Source organism: Panthera pardus, unplaced genomic scaffold, assembly GCF_024362965.1.
Source record: "Panthera pardus isolate Hobbes unplaced genomic scaffold, ASM2436296v1 HiC_scaffold_10, whole genome shotgun sequence".
NCBI classification, from domain to species: Eukaryota; Metazoa; Chordata; class Mammalia; order Carnivora; family Felidae; genus Panthera; species Panthera pardus.
The window spans coordinates 55,241,717-55,260,421 of record NW_026526655.1 but is presented as its reverse complement, the minus strand read 5'-3'; the positions used below and the strand labels follow the sequence as shown (position 1 = coordinate 55,260,421).

The 18,705-nt window shown below is 42.6% G+C and overlaps 1 protein-coding gene across 12 annotated transcripts in view; it reads left to right on the top strand.

Moving 5' to 3' along the window:
• Positions 1–3,762: 3,762 nt before the first annotated feature.
• OSBPL6 (oxysterol binding protein like 6) overlaps positions 3,763–18,705 on the top strand; it is a 213,768-nt gene continuing 198,825 nt past the window's right edge. For 7 of the 12 annotated variants that reach the window (XM_053907341.1, XM_053907338.1, XM_053907334.1 and 4 more), the window contains exon 1: positions 3,764–3,867. The gene's annotated coding sequence lies outside the window, so the exon portion shown is untranslated. Of the gene's footprint in view, positions 3,868–18,705 lie in introns of all 12 variants that reach the window. The other 5 variants (XM_053907332.1, XM_053907327.1, XM_053907325.1 and 2 more) reach the window with 2 other exon arrangements.

Genomic DNA, 18,705 nt, shown 5'->3' with positions numbered 1-18,705 from the left:
TGAGAATGATTCACCAAAGTAGGTGAATTTAGTAACACTTAAAATATTTTCAAGGCTGAACACTGTCAATGAACAAATACAAAGCAAAATTATGAATAGTTTTGCTGTTCGTATAGGATGCCGCTGGAGTACTTCCTCAGATCTTTGCCTCACATTTCCAGGTTTCTCAGCTACTTGGCCTGCCTCAATTGCCCACAGGTGACTGACCCAGTGCAAACCTCCTGGGGCAGATGAGCCACAAGCTTAAGCCTCTGGCAGACAGGGTTCAATCAGGGAAGCAGAAGCACGATAAGTATGTTGAATAGGGGCTTTCCTGTAGCAATTAGACCTCCACATTTGTGAGAGGAGCTGGGGAAGGAAGAGTCTGGAAAAGGGTTGCCAAAAGATCAGGGACTAGCCCTCACAGAGGTGAAGCAGTCTGAATTTTCAGGGGAATGTGGAAGCACATCCACCTGCTTCAGTGAGGCCACCAGGAGGGTTGGTGTAGAAGTCCACAGAAGGTTGTGGCCTTTGTGGACACCACCTCTGGAAGAGTCTATAAAGAGCCTGTTAGCCCAGCTGTGGTCATACTTATTCTGCAGAGGAGAACACAGAGCCTGGAAGAGTGAGAAGGAAGGAGAACCCTCTTGCATGTGGATATTTGTCTCATATCTAACCAATGACAACTTTCAGAGTGTAATTGGGCTGCTTCACTTTGGCCTCCCAAGTCTCCGGCAACTTCAGCTTTTATCCATCTGGACACATGTAGACCTGGAACATACAGAAAAGAGGATTCTGGGAAACACAACTTCCAGCATAACCAAATTGTCTGTGGAACAATTCAGCACAGATCCCGTAGCATGGTTCCAGAGCGTGGATTTGTTTTTCAAGTAGCTGCCAGAGGAAAGAGATGATTCAACCTGAAAGCTGGGTAGTTAACAACCAGTGGGATAAATTTTGACCAATGGGAAATAGGAGATGAGAGAGAGCTTACAGGCCAATTTCTTCTTTGGTTCTCACTTTGATAGGCTGTTCCTATTCACAGTGGCCCACTTCACGTGGCCCAGCAACTGTGCTTTTTCAGGTTCATGAAGAATGGCCCAGGTTTGGAACATATCATGTATTTGCTTCCCATTCTTCCCTGGTGCATATCCTCTTTTCCTTGCTCTTGATGCCCAGGGGTTGCATCTTTCAAAGAAGCATTAGCACTTCACCCTTCTTAAGAAACCCCAGCTAAAGGGTGCCTGGGTGGCTCAGTCAGTTGAGCATGGACTTCGGCTCAGGTCGTGATCTTGCGGTCCGTGAGTTCGAGCCCCACGTCAGGCTCTGTGCTGACAGCTCAGAGCCCGGAGCCTGTTTCAGATTCTGTGTCTCCCTCTCTCTCTGACCCTCCCCCGATCAAGCTCTGTCTCTCTCTGTCTCAAAAGTAAATAAACGTTAAAAAAAATGTTAAAAAAAAAAAAAAACCCAGCTAAAATAGTGCCCATAGAAAAACTGTAATGACGGGTGCCCGGGTGGCTCAGTCAGTTAAGTGTCTGACTCTTGGTTTTCAGCTCAGGTCATGATCTCACGGTTCGAGAGTTTGAGCTCTGTGTTGGGCTCCATGTGACAATGGGGAGCCTGCTTGGCATTCCCTCTCTCTCTCTCTCAAAATAAATAAATAAACTTAAAAACATTAAAAACTGTAATGAAAATGAAGTGCTGAGAGCTGTATGTATTGATGGTGGGGACTATGATTCATATGAAGCTCAGTTCATTTGTATGTGATGAAATTATAGCATTAATATTATTAGTATTTTAAGAAGATCATTAACTTCCTTCACTGAAAACGCCCATGCACGAATAAAAGGAATGAATCAGGGAGCAGAGATCCTTTTAGTCAACATAAGACTCATGACCTGAACTCTTAGCAAGAATATACACTTCATGAAAACATTGCTCTCTGGCAACTGCTGAGGTAGCTCTAAAAGTGGTGAAAAGCCTGTTATTCATATTCCTATATCTATGCCAGTCTGAGTTTTCAAACTATTGTGATGCAGAGTGGAGAAGCTGCCTCCAGAGCAATGGCGGCTCTCTTTAACCTGCCCGTTGCCAAGGGTGTCGTGCCATCACATCTTATTTGATCATTAACGAGACAGGTAGGAGACCTTTTCCTGATACTTCCACCTATTTTTAAAATAGCAAAACACACAGAGATGCTATGGACTAGAGTGAAAAGTGTGCAAGCATTCTTAAGATAAAAGGAGTTTCCGTTGTGGTAGCTCCTCTCCCCCACCCCAGCAGTTCATGGTTCTCTGCTACTAGGAGTGAAAACCGTGGAGAAGCACTTCTTTAGGTTAAGGACACTGCGTGGGTTCTCTCTCACCTCCTCCCACACTTGTGCATTTTCTTGTATGGGGTTTGACTTTTCCCTTCTTTGTAGCCGGAGTGGTTTCCGTAGTTCTGTCAGTGGAACCCCCGTGGAAGGAGTAAGGAGGTGGTGGTGATTCCGAGAGGGTCAGGGATCCAGTCGCTCGTTCCCTGGAGGAGAGTGTCTTCACAGGGGAGGAGTTAAAGCGAAACTGCCATGTGTCACAGAGTCCAGCGCCTAGTATTTTATAACAGGACAGTATGAGAACAGTGAAACGCCGTCACTGAGTTGCCTCTGTGGGCAGCAGTGTCTTCAATTTTTGAAGCCTGCCCCCTCCCGGTCCCCCTTCCAATCTGGACGCCTAGATAGCCCATAGAGCACTCCAGCGCTGTTTCTGTCATAATTCCTATTAGGCTCAATCAGTGTTGTCTGGATTCATACCCACCCCCTCACCCCCGCCCCCCAAGATGGTGATGACAGAAATGTCTTGAAATACTTTTGTCATTTCCTCGGTCATCCATTTACAGAAGAAACGTCTGTGCAAATATTTAAATTACCCCGTCCTTGGAGCAAATTCGCCTCCCGATTAATGTACCCTAGGGCACAGACTGGGAAGGGTCTAAAGGTGGAAGAGCTCAAGAGAGTGGGTAAGCGTCGTCGTACGGTGGGGCTTTAGGCAACGGATATATACGTTTTCACCGAACCCAAGTGTTTCTCTGGGCCTGGGAAGTTTGGCTCCGCAGTGTCAGGGACCCGGCGGTGGGGAAGTCGGGGCGGGCAGGCACACACAGTCCTGTGTGTTTATTGACCAGCCTGAACGTCCGCCGGAGACCCCGGCTGGACAGCGCCTCCGGGGAGGCCGCCGGGCTGCTGTCTCCTTCTGATCGGCTCTCCCCAGGAGCTCGGAGCGGCTGCGCTCCAGGCCCCCAGCGCCGGGGCCCTTCGGGGTCAGCCCTAGAGAACCGCGGCCGGCCCGCCTCCGCTGGCCTGGGCAGGCGGGGGCGCTTCTGTGGCCACAGAAGCGCCTCTCAGGCCCGGAGATTCCCGGCCAGGGTCTCCGCGGCGGTTATCTCTGGACCCCAGGGGTCCCCAGGGGGCCGGGCCGGGGGGGGTGGGGGGGGAGGCCAGACAGTGGGATCCCGCGCGTCGGAAGCTCGGCGAGCCCGGCCGGGAGCTCAGCGGGCGGCGCGGAGAAGGGGGCCGGCGGGGCGGGCGCGCGGCGGGAGAGCCCGCCGCCCGCGGGGCAGCTCCGGCCTGGGCGGCTAGCGGGAGCCGGGGGCGGGGAGCCGGGAGCGCCGCCCCGCCAGCGCGCCCCGCCCGTGGGAGAGGAGGGGCTGCGGCGCGGCGGACCACTGGAGGCGCAGCACCGCCGCCACCGCCGCTGTCGGTGCTGGAGTCCGCGGCTCCGTGCAGGCGGCGCCCGCGCCTCCGCTCCCCGGCCAGCCCGCGCGCTCGTCCGCCCGCCCGCCCGCCTGCCGGAGCCGCCTCCCGCCGCCGCCGCCGCCGCAGACTCGGCGGCGCCGCTGCTTGCCCTCCAGGTAGGTGTCCTGGCGCAGGGGGACCCCGGGAGCCGCCACAGCGGTGCCCGCACCGCGGCCCGGGGGCATTGTGCGCGTCCGGAGGGCCGAGGACTCGGAGGGACGCGCGGCTGGGCACCCGGGCTTTGGGCCCTCGAGGCGTCGTCGCCCCCTGGGGGTTTCCCCGGCCGGCCGGTGGGCCCGGGCGGCGGGGGCGGCGATGCCTGTCCGGCCCTACGGCCAAGGTGGGAGGGGGTGTCTGGGTCAAGGTCCCCGTTCGCCGCCCTCCCTTCCCCCTCGTGGTTGGGGAATTCCGGCCGCCGGGCTCTCACGCCCGCATTCCTCCGCGCTGCCCGGCGCCCCCGCTCCCCCTCGGCTGCCGGGGATTGAAGCTGGGGCCGGGAGAAGGACTGATGTAATTGTCAGCGGAGAACCGAACCCGCGCGGTGAGAGCGCCGGCGCCCGCGCCTGCTCCAGCTAACGCCTACGCCGCACCTCCTAGCGAATCCGGGCAGCCGAGAGGAGCGGCTGGGGAAGTTGTGCATTGGGTTTTATTGTGCGCGTGCACTGCAGACTGCCCTCGCGGGGCACCCCTGTCCACCCGCTGCTGGCTCCCCTGCAGCCTTCCCTGCAGCCTTGGTCCACACCTCCAGCCAGGGCCGAGACTGCCTTCCCTGGTTCAGACCGGGACAACGTTTGCATTGCAGTTAAGACGTGCTTCCCCTGCATCGAGCCGGGAGCTGCCCGCAGATCGTGTCGCCGGGGATGCTGGGGGAGGAGGGGTAGGGAGACCTGGGGAGGAAGCCGGGAAGAAGTAATGACACCAGCAGATTTTTCAAAAAGCCTCTACTGTTGTAGACACATTTGCGTGACACCTTTGAAGATGGTTTTGAAAGTTATGACCAGATCCTGATTTTGTGGCAATTCTGTGATATACCTGAACGGTAGCTTAAACATACATACCTAAAGCTGGGGAAAGCATTACATAATGGACATGAAGCAAATGACACGAAACTAAGTGAACCCACCGGGTTGCCAGATTATTTCTTTCTCCAAGACGCAAAGTCCTATAGGTTGTTTCCTCCATATGAATTTTCTTTTTTTAAATCGCTGGACTAGTTTTGGCAAATTGTTATATTCGCTTTTGTCTTGTTTTGTTTTTCCTAAACAACAAAATCATTTTTTCTTGGACATCTTTTCTTAATTAAAAAATAAATTGCCTGCCAGCGGCTAGTTGTAGATCACAGAGCTGATTAATAAATGCAGTCTTTCTTCAAAGGTGAAATTTAAAAACATCCCGTCTTCATATCATTAACTTTGTTTTTCTCTTGGTTGTGATTTTTCCTCCCTCCTCCCCTCCCATTTGTTTTTTGGAAGCATTTCTACAGTTTTGGGTACTGCAGGCTCACAGTGTTGATAGTCCTCACCAAAGCTACAGCATTGCAGATACAAAGACTAATAATAAATGAAACGGGAGACCTCGCAGTAACTCAGAGTGAGCAGAGTTCCCAAGGTCGGAGGGAAGCTGCAGTGTAGCTCCCCTCTAATCACCTATGGAGACTCTGCATAGTCCTCCTTGAGTTAGAAGGAAGGCCCTGATTGGTGGAATAGTATTCCAGTTATTCTTTTACCCCGGGATTTCCTGTGTTTCCCCCTAAGAAGTAATTTTTTTTTCCCCTCAGAGTGGAAACAAAATATTTTCTAATGAAAGTCTTTGCTTTTAGAAAACCTAAAAATCCAGTTTTTGCCCATATTTTCAGCTTTGATGTTGATTGGCTCAATTGTGCATTCAGTGGCTGGATTCCTCTTGGGATGTCTCAGTTTCAAATCATGGTGGTTCATCAGATGTCTCTTGGTATAGTGTCCTGTGATTCTGCCGAACTTTTGCAGGATCTCATAAGTTTTCTTGTCCCTGGATTGCTTTAACCTTATGTTACCTTACTCCAAGAAGAAAGGTGAAGTCCTTCTAAGATGAAATATGTGTGGTTGGAGATCTGTAGTACCATTGCAGAAATAGAATTAGGTTAATGCATAAGTAGGTAAAAGTTTTATGTGACTTTATTCATGAATCTACTGGATGAGGGAGAAGATTTAAATTTCATTAAAATGCCTTGTTTAGGTAGCATTCAGTAATCATTCAATGGATAATAACTTATTGAGCATCTACCTGTTCAAGACATTGGTGTAGGCACTGTGGGAAATACACATGAGAAGTAAAGATGACTCTGCCTTCAAGAATTTGTAGACTAGTTTGGGCAGATAAGTCATGAATTCTCAAAAGAGAGATTTTTTTTAACTGCAAAGGTTAAGTAATAATTATAATACTTTTTTTTTAATTTTGTTTTTAATCTTCCAAAAAAGGTCTCATACTACCCATTGACTTCTGGGAATTTTTTTCCATTGAACATATTGTCACCAAGATTCATCCATGTTGTATACAGCTGTAGTTCATTCACTTTCATTGCTGCACATTATTCCATTATGTGTCTATAGTAATATGTTTCCCTGTTCTGCCAATGGCCTTTTTTTGTTTCTACTTAAAAAAAAAAAATTGCTAGGTGTGCTGCTCTGATCATTTATGTTTCCCGGGGCACAGTGCAAGTGTTTCTTTTGGGTAAATACCACCGTACAGAATTGCTGATTTGTAGGACGTGTGAGTTCAACTTACTAGACATTGCCAAATTATTTGCCAAAATTGTTATACTAATTTACACAAGCCAGGGAAATAAGCAAACACAAATCATCAAATAAAAACAAGCATTTATATATGTGTATGTGTTGAAATGCATGTTAGTTACTTTGTTTGTTTTAAAGCAAGAGCATGATAAACTTAAAACCTAGGATAGCAGTTGTCTTCTGGGAGGACCAGGCAGATGTCATGAGGAGGAACACACAGATGGATATAAGTTATTGGTAATGATCTAGTAGTTAGAGTTGGTGGTAAGTTCTTAAGTGATCATTATATTTAAAAAAAAAGGGGGGGTCATGCATAGATCAGTAATAGCTTAAAATTCTAAGGAAAAAGAAAATAAGGACAATATAGAGTTAACACAAGGCAGAACAGGCTACTGTACTAAAAGACCCACAAGATGTCAGCTGAGGGACAAGGAAGCAGTCCCTGTGCATAGGCATGTATTGCATAGAGTTCACAGCAGAGGCTTACAGGGAAGATGAGCAGGAAGTGGCCTTGCTGAGAAGAGGAACTTCAGCCATCTTGGACAGAGGAAATGAACACAAGTGGAAACAGCCATGGGAAATTTTCCAACAGTGAACCACTCAAAGAGTTTATTAAAAAGTCTGGAAAACTGATAGATTGGGAGGTGGGGGTGGGAGGGGGAGAGATTCAGGCAGGATACTGGCTAGGAATACCTGGCTGATTGAGATGAGAGTTCTCCACTTGGCGAGAACTAAAAGGAAAGAATGGATTTTAAAAGACACTGGGAGGAGAATCCAAGACTTAAGATCCTAAATAAGAAGAGGAGGAAGGAGTCAAAGATGTTTCACTCTAATTAAAAGAAATAGAGAAGTTGTGGTAGGAGATTTTAATAGGATTTAGACGTGTCAAGTGTGGGGTAATAGATATTCAAGCTCATGTTTGAAAATGTGGGCATGGAGCTGGTGGGCAGTTAGGACACTCACAGCGAAGAATGGGATTTTCTAATGATGTATCTGTTGCACGTGGAAGATTATCTGAGAGGGAAGAGTACATAAAATTCATCTGTGTAATTTTTTATTTACTTGTGTAAAGGAGGTTATGGATTAATGGTTTAAGGTGTGAAGAAGATGTTTTGGCATTGGCAGTGAGTAGGGTTCATGGAATTGAGAGTGTACTGGCATCACAACCACAAGGGTTGAAATCAAATCTTTCTGGACAGTTTACTAGTTGTATGTAATTTGGGGGGAAAAACCCCTCTGATCTTCAGTTATGGCACATCTAAAATGAAGATACTAATGGCCACTTCCCATGGGTGCAGGGAACAAGATGTGATTGAGGGACTAGAGTCTTTAGGGCTAATGTTTGCTTTCATGCTATTTGCCATCTAATGTTGGAAAGTAATGGCGCATGCGTTTATATTCTCTGATATATACTCCATTGAAAAAGATAAAGGGTTTCAATCTTTTAGGTTCTCTTCATTATAATAAAGAGTTGCTTGTGCCCTCCTGTGGGGACAGGATAAGGCTTTTTATTTCTAGGGCTATTCTGGGATAATATATAGTGTCACTTTGATTGAATACCATTTTAGCTGGCATTTTAATTTGTCAATATTATGATAGGTATTCAGCATTTTCTCATCATATTTTAAAATTCCTTTTCTGATTTTACATATATTTCTTGATGTCTTCTCATCCTCTCTAATGTTATTTTCTCACTGATTTCGCACCAGCTGATACCAATGATTAGTGGCTGTATAGTTTTCTCCAAGGCAATCTAGTCCTCAATTGCCTTTCCTTGGCATAGTGATTTGGAGAACATCTTGACATCTTGGTGGTGGTTCCAACAGCAGTTGAATGGAAATGTGGCAGTATCTTAAAGAAAAAAAGAAAAAGGAAAAGATAGACCTTCCAAAGGAAAAAGGTTGTTGCTTACCATTATAGTCAGAAATTATCTAAAAGCTCCTAAGAGAGTAAAGGACTCTCTCTCTACTCTCTCATGTGAATGATTAGTCACATTCCTTGCTTCAGCTACACCTTCCCCACATCGCCTCAATAGATATAAATATTTAATGATTTGAAAACCAGGGTGGACTTAGTAGCTTTGGTCAAAACAATGAGCTAAAATTAATTGTAGGGATAACTGACATGATACACATCTCAGTTAGTGAAATTGGCATGGTTTCTGGCATGGTTCTGAGTTTCCAAGAACTTTGGAGGCAGTTTTGCATCCATCCATTCAGTTACCAAACCCTGAGCTGATCACTTTCACAGAGAAGTGACCAGAGTCTGTGGGTCTTATGTGAAGGTGACATGGGCCATCAAGTGCCTTTCTTCTTCATTCACGTAGCCTTTACTGAGCACCTACTATGTACCAGACACCATATTAAGTGTTGGGTCGTAAACCTTTCTGCCCTCAGGGACCTACCCAAAACAGAATCTACCAAAAACAAGTCACTATTGAATATGTATGCATGTGTGTGGGGTGGATCTGGCTTTGGTTTTAGAATTTGCATGAAGTATCTATTTTTTCTTTTGTTCCTTAAACTTTTTCCAGATTTATGTTTAGACCTCCTTGAATTGAGAGTGCTATGGGGAAAAAAAATGCAGTGCCTGCAAAGAACAGTTACTTTAAATGTACTTCTGTTTTATCGGCTTTTTAAAGCAGAAGGTTTTAAACTCATTGTAAGTCCTTTTGTCATGGACATTTAAATGTTGTCAAACAGGAGAAAGGGATCAGGAAAGGGAGAGCTGGGTGAGTGAAGTCAGATTTGTAACGAATGGAGTGTGTCCTAGTGCTGAATTGGTTTTTAAAGGGAAAAATAGAAAATAGACAAATATGAATGTCTATTAAAAGATCCAACATAGTATTATAGGGAATTGAATATACTGAATCATGGTGGTCTCAAGATGATGTTTCTGTTGAGTTATATGAACCCTTTCTCTTTGAGTTTATGTTCGCTTACTTGGTACAGTAGTGTAGTTTTTTTTTTTTTTAATTTTTTTTTAACGTTTATTTATTTTTGAGATGGAGAGAGACAGAGCATGAACAGGGGAGGTGCAGAGAGAGAGGGAGACACAGGATCTGAAACAGGCTCCAGGCTCTGAGCTGTCAGCACAGAACCCGATGCGGGATTCGAACTCACGGTCCGTGAGATCATGACCTGAGCCGAAGTCGGACACCAACCGACCGAGCCACCCAGGCGCCCCAGTAGTGTAGTTTTTAAAATCAGTCCTTTTTTTTTTTTTTTTTTTTTTTTTTTTGAAAGTTTATCTCTGTTTCTTAGTAATCTCTAACCCCAACCTGGGGCTTGAACTCATGACCCTGAGATCAAGAGTCACATGCTCTTTCGACTGAGCCAGCCAGGTGCCCCTTAGTATAGTTTTTATACTAGAATAAATTATAATGTAAATGTTAAATATCTGTAAACTGTAAGGATTACATTAACTAAAGGAAGCAGAACAATCCGATGACTCTTTCTGCTACTGCTTTGGCAGTTTATGAAAGTAAAACCTACCCTTTGTGATGGTATTCCATCTAACAAGGGCAGTGTCTCCAAATCTGCAGTAAGCTGTCAAACAGCAGAGCTAGAGAGGAGGCCAAGCCAAGTAGCTGAATATCCAGGACTATCTAAGGGAAAATTGGGTTAGAGAGAGTGTTAAGTAGGTGACTAAGTTCTTAAACTTCAAATAAGTTTAAATAAGTAAATATGTAAACAAGTTTACGTAAAAGTAAGTTTAAATAAGTACCTTAAAAAATTTTTTTAATGTTTATATTTATTTTTGACAGAGAGAGAGAGAGAGAGAGAGAGACAGAGCATGAGCAGGAGAGGGGCAGAGAGAGAGAGGGAGACACAGAATCCGAAGCAGGCTCCAGGCTCTGAGCTGTCAGCACAAAGCCCGACACAGGGCTCAAACCCACAGACCACGTGATCATGACCCAAGCCAAAGTCGGATGCTCAACTGACTGAGCCACCCAGGCGCCCCTAAATAAGTACCTTTAAATAAGATACTGGCAGATTGTACTTTGAATGTGTTTCACCAGTGTTGACGCTAGGTGCAAAAAATTCATGATTAATACACCAAGAATTATCTTCTGCTTTAGAGACGATGGATTATATTTTTCTCTACTCAAGAAAACCTATATATGAATTTATACAATATATGAAGAAAATACTCAGGCACTAGAAATACTTATCTTTGCTTGATGTGTTGCTGCTTGAATGACCTTCATATTGATTCATAAGATGTTAGAGCTGAAAGAGGTTTAAGAGATCTTCTACTCTGGGGGCACCTGGGTGGCTCAGGTGGTTGAGTGTTCAACTTTGGCTCACGTCATGATCTCACAGTTTGTGAGTTCAAGCCCTGCAATGGGCTCACTGCTGTCAGCACAGAGCCTGCTTCAGGTCTTCTGTCCCCCTCTCTTCCCCTTCCCTGTTTGTGCTCTCTCTCAAAAATAAATAAATCTTAAAACAAACAAAAAACATCTTCTTTTCCAGCCTCTCCTGTTTTCCAGGTGGATAACCTGAGGCTTAGAGATTTGCCCAGTGAGGTGCAAGCCCCGTGTGCAAATATAGCTAGAAAATAATGTGCCAAAGAATTTGCTTCTGTTGGGGATAACAGGAAATAATGCTCTTCCCTAAATTATGGGTAAATGAATGAGAAAATGAACCGATAGCAACCTCTCCAGTGGAATTTTAATCCTCTTTTGCATCATTCTCCTTCTTGAATGTCTGGTATAGAAAGTGAAATCATACATATATCCATTTTTAATTTTGGGGGGGTGGGTTTGGAAAAAAGACTTTGTTCTGAGGGTATGATGAGAAGAATGAACACTACAAATATCATTATTCAAAAATTTTGGCTGTTTGCTATTTTGATACTCATAGCTTTGTCTTTTAACTCCATGGACAGGAAAGGATAGAGAAAAATTAAATTATCCAGTGCTGTGTACTTTTCTATCTCTTTTCCTTTGTCATTTTCTTTCCATATGCTAATATAAGAGACAATCAACGTGTGGAGGGAATGGAGTCAGGAATAGAACATTAACTTCTACTTTTTGATCTTGCATCATATCGAGGCAGTTCTCACCATAGATCTTGAGACAGACCTACCCACCTTTTGAAAAGAGTGTGGAAGTAGAAGGGAGAACAACAGCAGTGTATTTTTAGAACCTTTTTTTTTTTTCAAAAGTCAAACCTAAAATAAACCTGGCCTCAATTTTAGGTTTATTTTACATCTCCTATACAGTACCTAAGTTTTATCCTAATTTGAACAAGTTACTTTGATTTTTTGTATATTATACAACATTGCTATAAGTAACAAACTATTATCAATGACTAAAGTTTCAAGAATAAAGTATCTAAAGGAACGCTAAAAATTAAAAAAAATTGTTTCATGTCATTTCTAGAGATGAAGTCTGATTTTTTTTATTTTAAATTAAGATAACATTTTTGCTTTCTGTTTATCTGTAGCAGCTAGACAATCTTTTGCATATTCGCACCCCATCAGGCAACAATCTGAGCAGTTTTTGTTGTATAATTTTCCTAGAATAGAAAAAGCAGCACAGTTTGAATGGCATGTTGATTATGAAGAGACATTAATGAAATTCTTTTTGATCTCAGTAAACTTCAAATGGAAGCAAGAACTATAAAAAGAGTGTGAGCTCCAAGGTAGGCCAAGCAAATGTAGGGTTCACGTGAAACTCGGTGAAGAAAGTGAGAGAGCGGCAAGCAAGGTCTGAAAGAGCTCAGGGTGATGGAGGAGGAAGGTCAGGGAGAGAAGGACATGGGTATTCTATCCCAGCTTGTCTTATAGTCTCATTTCAGTCCCAGCTGATGGAAATCAGATACAAGGGAAGATATCTGCCTCTACACTTAACAAAAAAATCAACTTCGAACTATCTTGAAGAATGCAGAATAAGTAAGATAAATGGTGATAAATTAAATTCCATTTAAGGAAAAATATTATCTGTACAGAGAGAAGATAAACATGACCACATGAGAAAGAAACTGTATCATGTCACAGACAAGGCTTAATTCCTCAATATCCAAAGAGCTCCTATAGATCAACAAGAAAAATAACTGTTAATCTAACAGGAAAGGGGGCAAAGGAACAAACAAATAGTTCACAGAAAAGGAATTACGAATGGTGCTTAAAAAGATGAAATTAACTCATGATAAGAGAAATGCAGTTTTAAACTATTTAACCTATTAAGTTGGCAAAGATCTTTGATGTTTATTAATCCCTTATGGTGGCAAGGCTTTAGGAGAGCTGAAAGGCTCATATGCTGTTGATAGGGGTACAAAATGGTACAGCATCTGTGGATACCAAAATTAAAAACTCACCTACCTTCTCATCCTGGAAAATCTAAGAAATTTTTTTTTGTTCTTTTTTTATTTTATATTTTTAATTTATTTTTATTTTTTAAGCATTTATTATTTTATTTTATTTTTTAAATTTACATCCAAGTTAGTTAGCATATAGTGCAACAATGATTTCAGGAGTAGATTCCTTAATGCCCCTACCCATTTAGCCCATCCCTCCTCCCACAACCCCTCCAGTAACCCTGTTTGTTCTCCATATTTAAGAGTCTTTTATGTTTTGTCCTCCTCCCTGTTTTTATATTATTTTTGCTTCCCTTCCCTTGTGTTCATCTGTTCTGTGTCTTAAAGTCCTCATAGGAGTGAAGTCATATGATATTTGTCTTTCTCTGACTGACTAATAAGAAATTTTTCTATAGTTCTACTTGTACATCTGAAACAAATTTGCACAAAGATGTCCATTGCAACATTGTCTGTAATGGCAAAAGACTTAGAGAAAGCTAAATATCTATTCATATGGGATTGGTTAAAAAATTATGAGCAGAAACAAAACTAAGTAGCTGTTAAAAAGAGTGAGATTATTTTATATTTGCTGATATGGAATGATCTCTAAGATATAATAAGGGAACAAATCAAGGTACAGAGTGGTATATGGCCATTGGTATTAAATATGAGTTTATAAATATGTGTTTATGTGTAAAGACTATGTCTAGGGCACCGGGGTGACTCAGTTGATTAAGCGTCTGACTTTGGCTCAGGTCCTGATCTCACAGCTTGTGAGTTCAAGCCCCACGTCGGTCTCTGTGCTGACAGCTCAGAGCCTGGAGCCTGCTTCGGATTCTGTGTCTCCCTCTCCCTGCCCCTTCCCTGCTTGCACTCTGTCTCTCAAAAGTGAATAAATGTTAAAAAAAATTTTTTTTTTTGAAAAAGACTGTCTCTGGAAGATGACACAAGGAATTGCTAACAGTGATTGACTCTGGGGAAGAAAATTGGACGGTTGGGTGGGGATGGAACGACACTTACTTAGGACACTTATTTAGTATATCCCTTACTTTTGAATTTTTAAGCATATGAACATATTATCTATTCAAACCAAGTTAATTTTAATATTTCTTTAAGAGGTGCAAACTTCAGTTATAAGATATTTCAGTCATGGGGATGTAATGTACAGCATAGGGAATATAGTTACTAATATTGTAACAGCTTTGTATGGTGACAGAAGGTAACTAGACTAATAAGTGGGATCATTTCATAATGTATAAAAATGTCAGATCATATGATGTACACTTAAAATGAATAGTATATTGTCCGTTATATTTCAATAAAAAAAGTCTTGAGGATCAGTTGTACTGATCAAGAATGTTGAGTAGTTATAACCAATAGCATTGCTTTGGAAATGTGGGGCCCATTCTGGACTGAATGAACATGGTAGTTGCTGTGAAGACTCACCCTTACTACTACTCTGACAGGCTACAGTCCAAAGAGGAGGGAAATCACAAGTGGTTGCCCTTTGGGACAGAGTTATCATGCATCGGTTTGCTTGGTGTCCCTGGTCTTGCCACTGGGCTCCCAGCTAACTGTTCTCACTGGGAGGGAGACCCAAGGAACACTGATTAGGAACAGGGTGCAGATGAGAGTTCAGAGAGAGGAGACATTGAAGAAGATGGTGGCAGAAACCTGAGGCGGCAAGAATGCAGACATGGTGATAGTATTAATTGCTACTCTGACTCCCTCAGAGGTGGTTTACAGTGGTAGTACAGAGAAAAATGTTACGTTACGGGTCGCAGCCATTTTTCCTGAGGTGTGATGCGGTGTCTAGGAATATGCGTTTTTATTTTTTTAAGTTTATTTATTTGAGAGAAAGGGAAAAAGGGGGGAGGGGCAGACAGAGGGAGAGAGAGAATCTCACGCAGACTCTGCACTGTCAGTGTGGAGTCTGATGCAAGACTTGAACCCACGAACTGTGAGATCATGACCTGAGCCGAAACCAAGAGTCGGACGCTCACCCAATTGAGCCGCCCAGGCGCCCCAGAATATGCATTTTTTTAAAGTGCCCTTGGTTTTGGGAGCTCGTTCTAAGAATCGCTGGTCTCTTCCACCCTCCTTGTTGTATAGATAAGACTCTCCCCTTCATACCTTGAAATATCCATTCCTCGGAATATTTTTATAACTTCTAAAACCTTTTCTGGTGCTCTACTGTTAAACACATGCTTTCTTCAGTGGGATTGTTTCATCATGCCTTTGCCATCTTAGAGCCCACAAAGGGATGCTGAATATTGAGGTAGAGATTAGTAAGACGGAGAAAGCCAAGGTAACAACTGAATAGTTAGTGGGTCATAGCTTTGGGAGGAACAATAATATGCCGATATGAATTTAATAAGCAATGATATGAATAGTTATGAGTTATACTAAAGGAAAGGAAAACTTTGGTGATGATCGTAGGAATCACGTTGCAAAATACTTTTTCTAAAAATTGTTACAATCCTTTTTAATTATCATTATTATGGTTCTTTGAAAATTAGTTTGTTAAGTAAGTAGAAAATCCTGATTTCTAATCAACGTGGGGTAAAGCAGCCCTCAGTCCCCTAGGTCAGCCCATCTCTGGCAGTTGCAAGGATGCTGCCCTTCCCTCTCCCCACCCAGTGGCATTTTGTCTCTTCTCAGCTTCCGTCACCGGCTCTTGCCCTTGCCACAGGCAGGTCTCTCTCTCCCATCACTTCCTTCTTGCCCCTTCTTACCTTCTCATTCCTGAAACCCCACAGCAGTCACTGTCCCCTACAACTGAGAGGCTCCTTCTCGTTCCTGTTCCACCATGGGTCTTCCTTTTGGCCGCCCCTCGCGGATTTTGTCCTCCCAAGTAAAACAGGAGCTTCTTTTTTAGGGCCAGTTTATACTTGCTGAGAGTGTGGGAGGTGAATGATCATTTGGCATTCTTTAATCCTGTCATCTTTCTCAAGGTCATCAATTTATTTAACAGAATATTTCTTGATCACCTACTGTGTGCCAGGCTCTGCTTTGAAGTCAGAAAAGGCCTCTTCGCTCATGAGGCTGATGTTCTAATGAAGGAAGGCAGTCAGTAAAAGTAACTGAAAAATAAAAGACAGTCATTTGCCGTTTTAGATACCATTGAGAACTGTAAGGACAAGGAAAGTGATTGATGGGTCAGAGAGCAGTTAATAATGGTGGTGGGTATATTAGTTTCCTAGCCCTGCGTAATAAAGCACCAGGAACTGGGTGGCTTAAAACAGTAGAAATGTATTTTCTCAGTGCTAGATGCTAGAAGTCCAAAGTCAAGATGTGTCTCTCCTTGTCTCCTCTACCTTCTGGTGACCCCAGGTGTTCCTTGACTTGCTGTGGCGTAACTCAGTCTCTGGTTACCTTCTTCCCATGGCCTTCTCTGTGTTTGTGTGTCTCCTTTTTGAATAAGGACACTGGTCATGATGGATTAAGAGCTAATCCTACTCCAGTATGACCTCATCTTAACTACTTACACTGCAACAATTTTATTTCTGAATGAGGTCACATTCTGAGGTATGGGGGGGGCGGTTAGGAATTTGGCATATCTTTTGGGGGGATACAATTCAATCCATAACAATGACTTATTTGGGTGAACTGTCCAGGCAGAAGGCCTTGCTAGGTGGAGACATTTGAGCTGGACTTGAAGGATGGGAAAGAGCAGGTTGTGAACAAATCTGGGTCCAGATCCTTTCCTGCCAGAGGGAACAGCAAGTGTGAGGACCCGGGGAATGGGCTTGTCGGAGTCTAGGCTGCATACTTTAGGTGTTACACTCTTTAAAAGGGTAAAAAGAGTGTCTGGTTTTGGCAGGCTACTTTTTTTAAAGTTTTGTTTGTTTGTTTGTTTGTTTTTGAGAGAAAGAGAGCACCCTGGGGATAGGCAGAGAGAGAGGGAGAGAGAATCCCCAGCAGGCTCCATGCTGTCAGTGGATGCAGAGCTGAACCCACAAACCATGAAATCATGACCTGAGCCGAAATCAAGAGTCAGACATTTAACCAACAGCCACCCAGGTGCCCCTTGGCAGGTTACTTTTATGATTAGTCAATAGGATTTTACTTTTGAACACTCTTGGATGTTTTTACTTTTGATGAGGCAAAGACTGAAACAATTTTTCTTTAAAAATTAACTGGTGAGAAATCAGACCTACAAGCAGTGGCTTATGTTATTTTAAGAATTTTGTTCATTAAAAGTTTGTTTTGCATTTTAATAATAGAATTCTCTACTATTTTTGGATTTATTAACCTAAAAGCTTTAAGTATAACATCTGGGAATTAAGCAGACTTTGTAGTAATGGAGATTATTTTCTAGAGGTAAATTAATTAGGGCTAAGTATAGCCTTTAAAAATCTAACATCATATATTAAATTGTCATTTTCAACAAGATCATAGCATTATTATAGTTGTCCTCTGTGACACTAATGCTAAGAACCATTAGTGTGATTTATGTTACATATTCATGAAAATTCTTAGTTTTCTTGAATTTAAAAATGGATTCAGAATACAGAAAAATCTATATGAAAATATAAATTTCCCAGGATACTCAAGAATATTCTGTGTTAGATTGGTAACATTCAGAAGTTAAGATGAGGTAACTTAAAATATTGCACTATTTAATGTAAAATTGGTACTATGATACTTGCATTAGTGTATTATATATGCATACTTTAGCCAGAACTTTGATGTGGTTAATACAGATATATTTGTTTATATTATAGAAAAAAATACGTTATTTATGAATAGCAAGCTTCTGTAAAAGTTCTAGATGGGTTCAAAAATGCTTATGTAAAATTAGATTGTTCTAGAGAGTGGCTGTTTAGGTAAGGCTTAGTGTTATAAGCACAGACTGGAGCCAAGGCTGCCTGGGTTCAAATCCTGGCTTGGCTTTGTCCAGTTGTGTGACTTTGAATAAAGTCGATTGGCTCTTCTTTGCTTTAGTTTCCTAAAATGGAAAATACAAAAATAGTGCCTAACACAGAGGATTGTTAGGAGGATAGAATGCGTGAATGCATATACATTTCTAAGAACAGGGTACATAGTAAGTGCTACGTAACACCATGTTAATGGAAAATTAACTACATTATTCATTAGTTAGAAACTTACTATGTAAAATGTAAATATAGTCATAATGTCTTTTATGCCTTGTTACAGATCAAAAGCTAATTTGAGAGAGATAAGAAAATTGCCAACAGTATTTCTAAGGCTCTGTTTTAATGTTACTAATCTGTTAAAAGTGTTTTATATGCTTACCCACGTAGTTACTGATAAAAACGACTATGTTCAAGAGGTTTTGTTAGGTCTAAAGGGAGAAATAAAGATGATTTAGCTGTCAATCCTGCTTTGAAGAACCTGCCCTTCCAATATGGGAGATAAGATATAACTTAGTATAATATCAAATGTAATGAGGTTAAGTGTCACACCGAGAATGTGATTTAGTGCTGTGTGGTATCCCAGGAGGTTTTGTGGTTAAGAGGGGCATGGATAAAAGTTTAGGAACAGATGACATTTTTAGGGAGTGGGAAGACCAGAAGGAGAAGTCTGGGGTAGAGGAGGAACAGATAGATGGATAGGCGAAAGACTGAGAGTCATGTCCCTGAGTCAAGACAGGGAAGAACTTTTAGGAAGAGAAATGGGCTATCACAAATATAACAGAAGACTCACAGAGAAGGAGATTTAAAGAAAGACCATGAAAAGCATTCCCTCCTCATCCTTCCTGGGGTCAGAGAGATTTGGTTGGGGATTTATTGACTTTTCTTGACAAAATAGCATATAATAGAATTTCTGGGACATGACATTAAACCAAAAGAAGCACCAAGTCAGATTAGACACATTTATTTATATTGATGTGATTCATATATAGTAAAATTTCTAG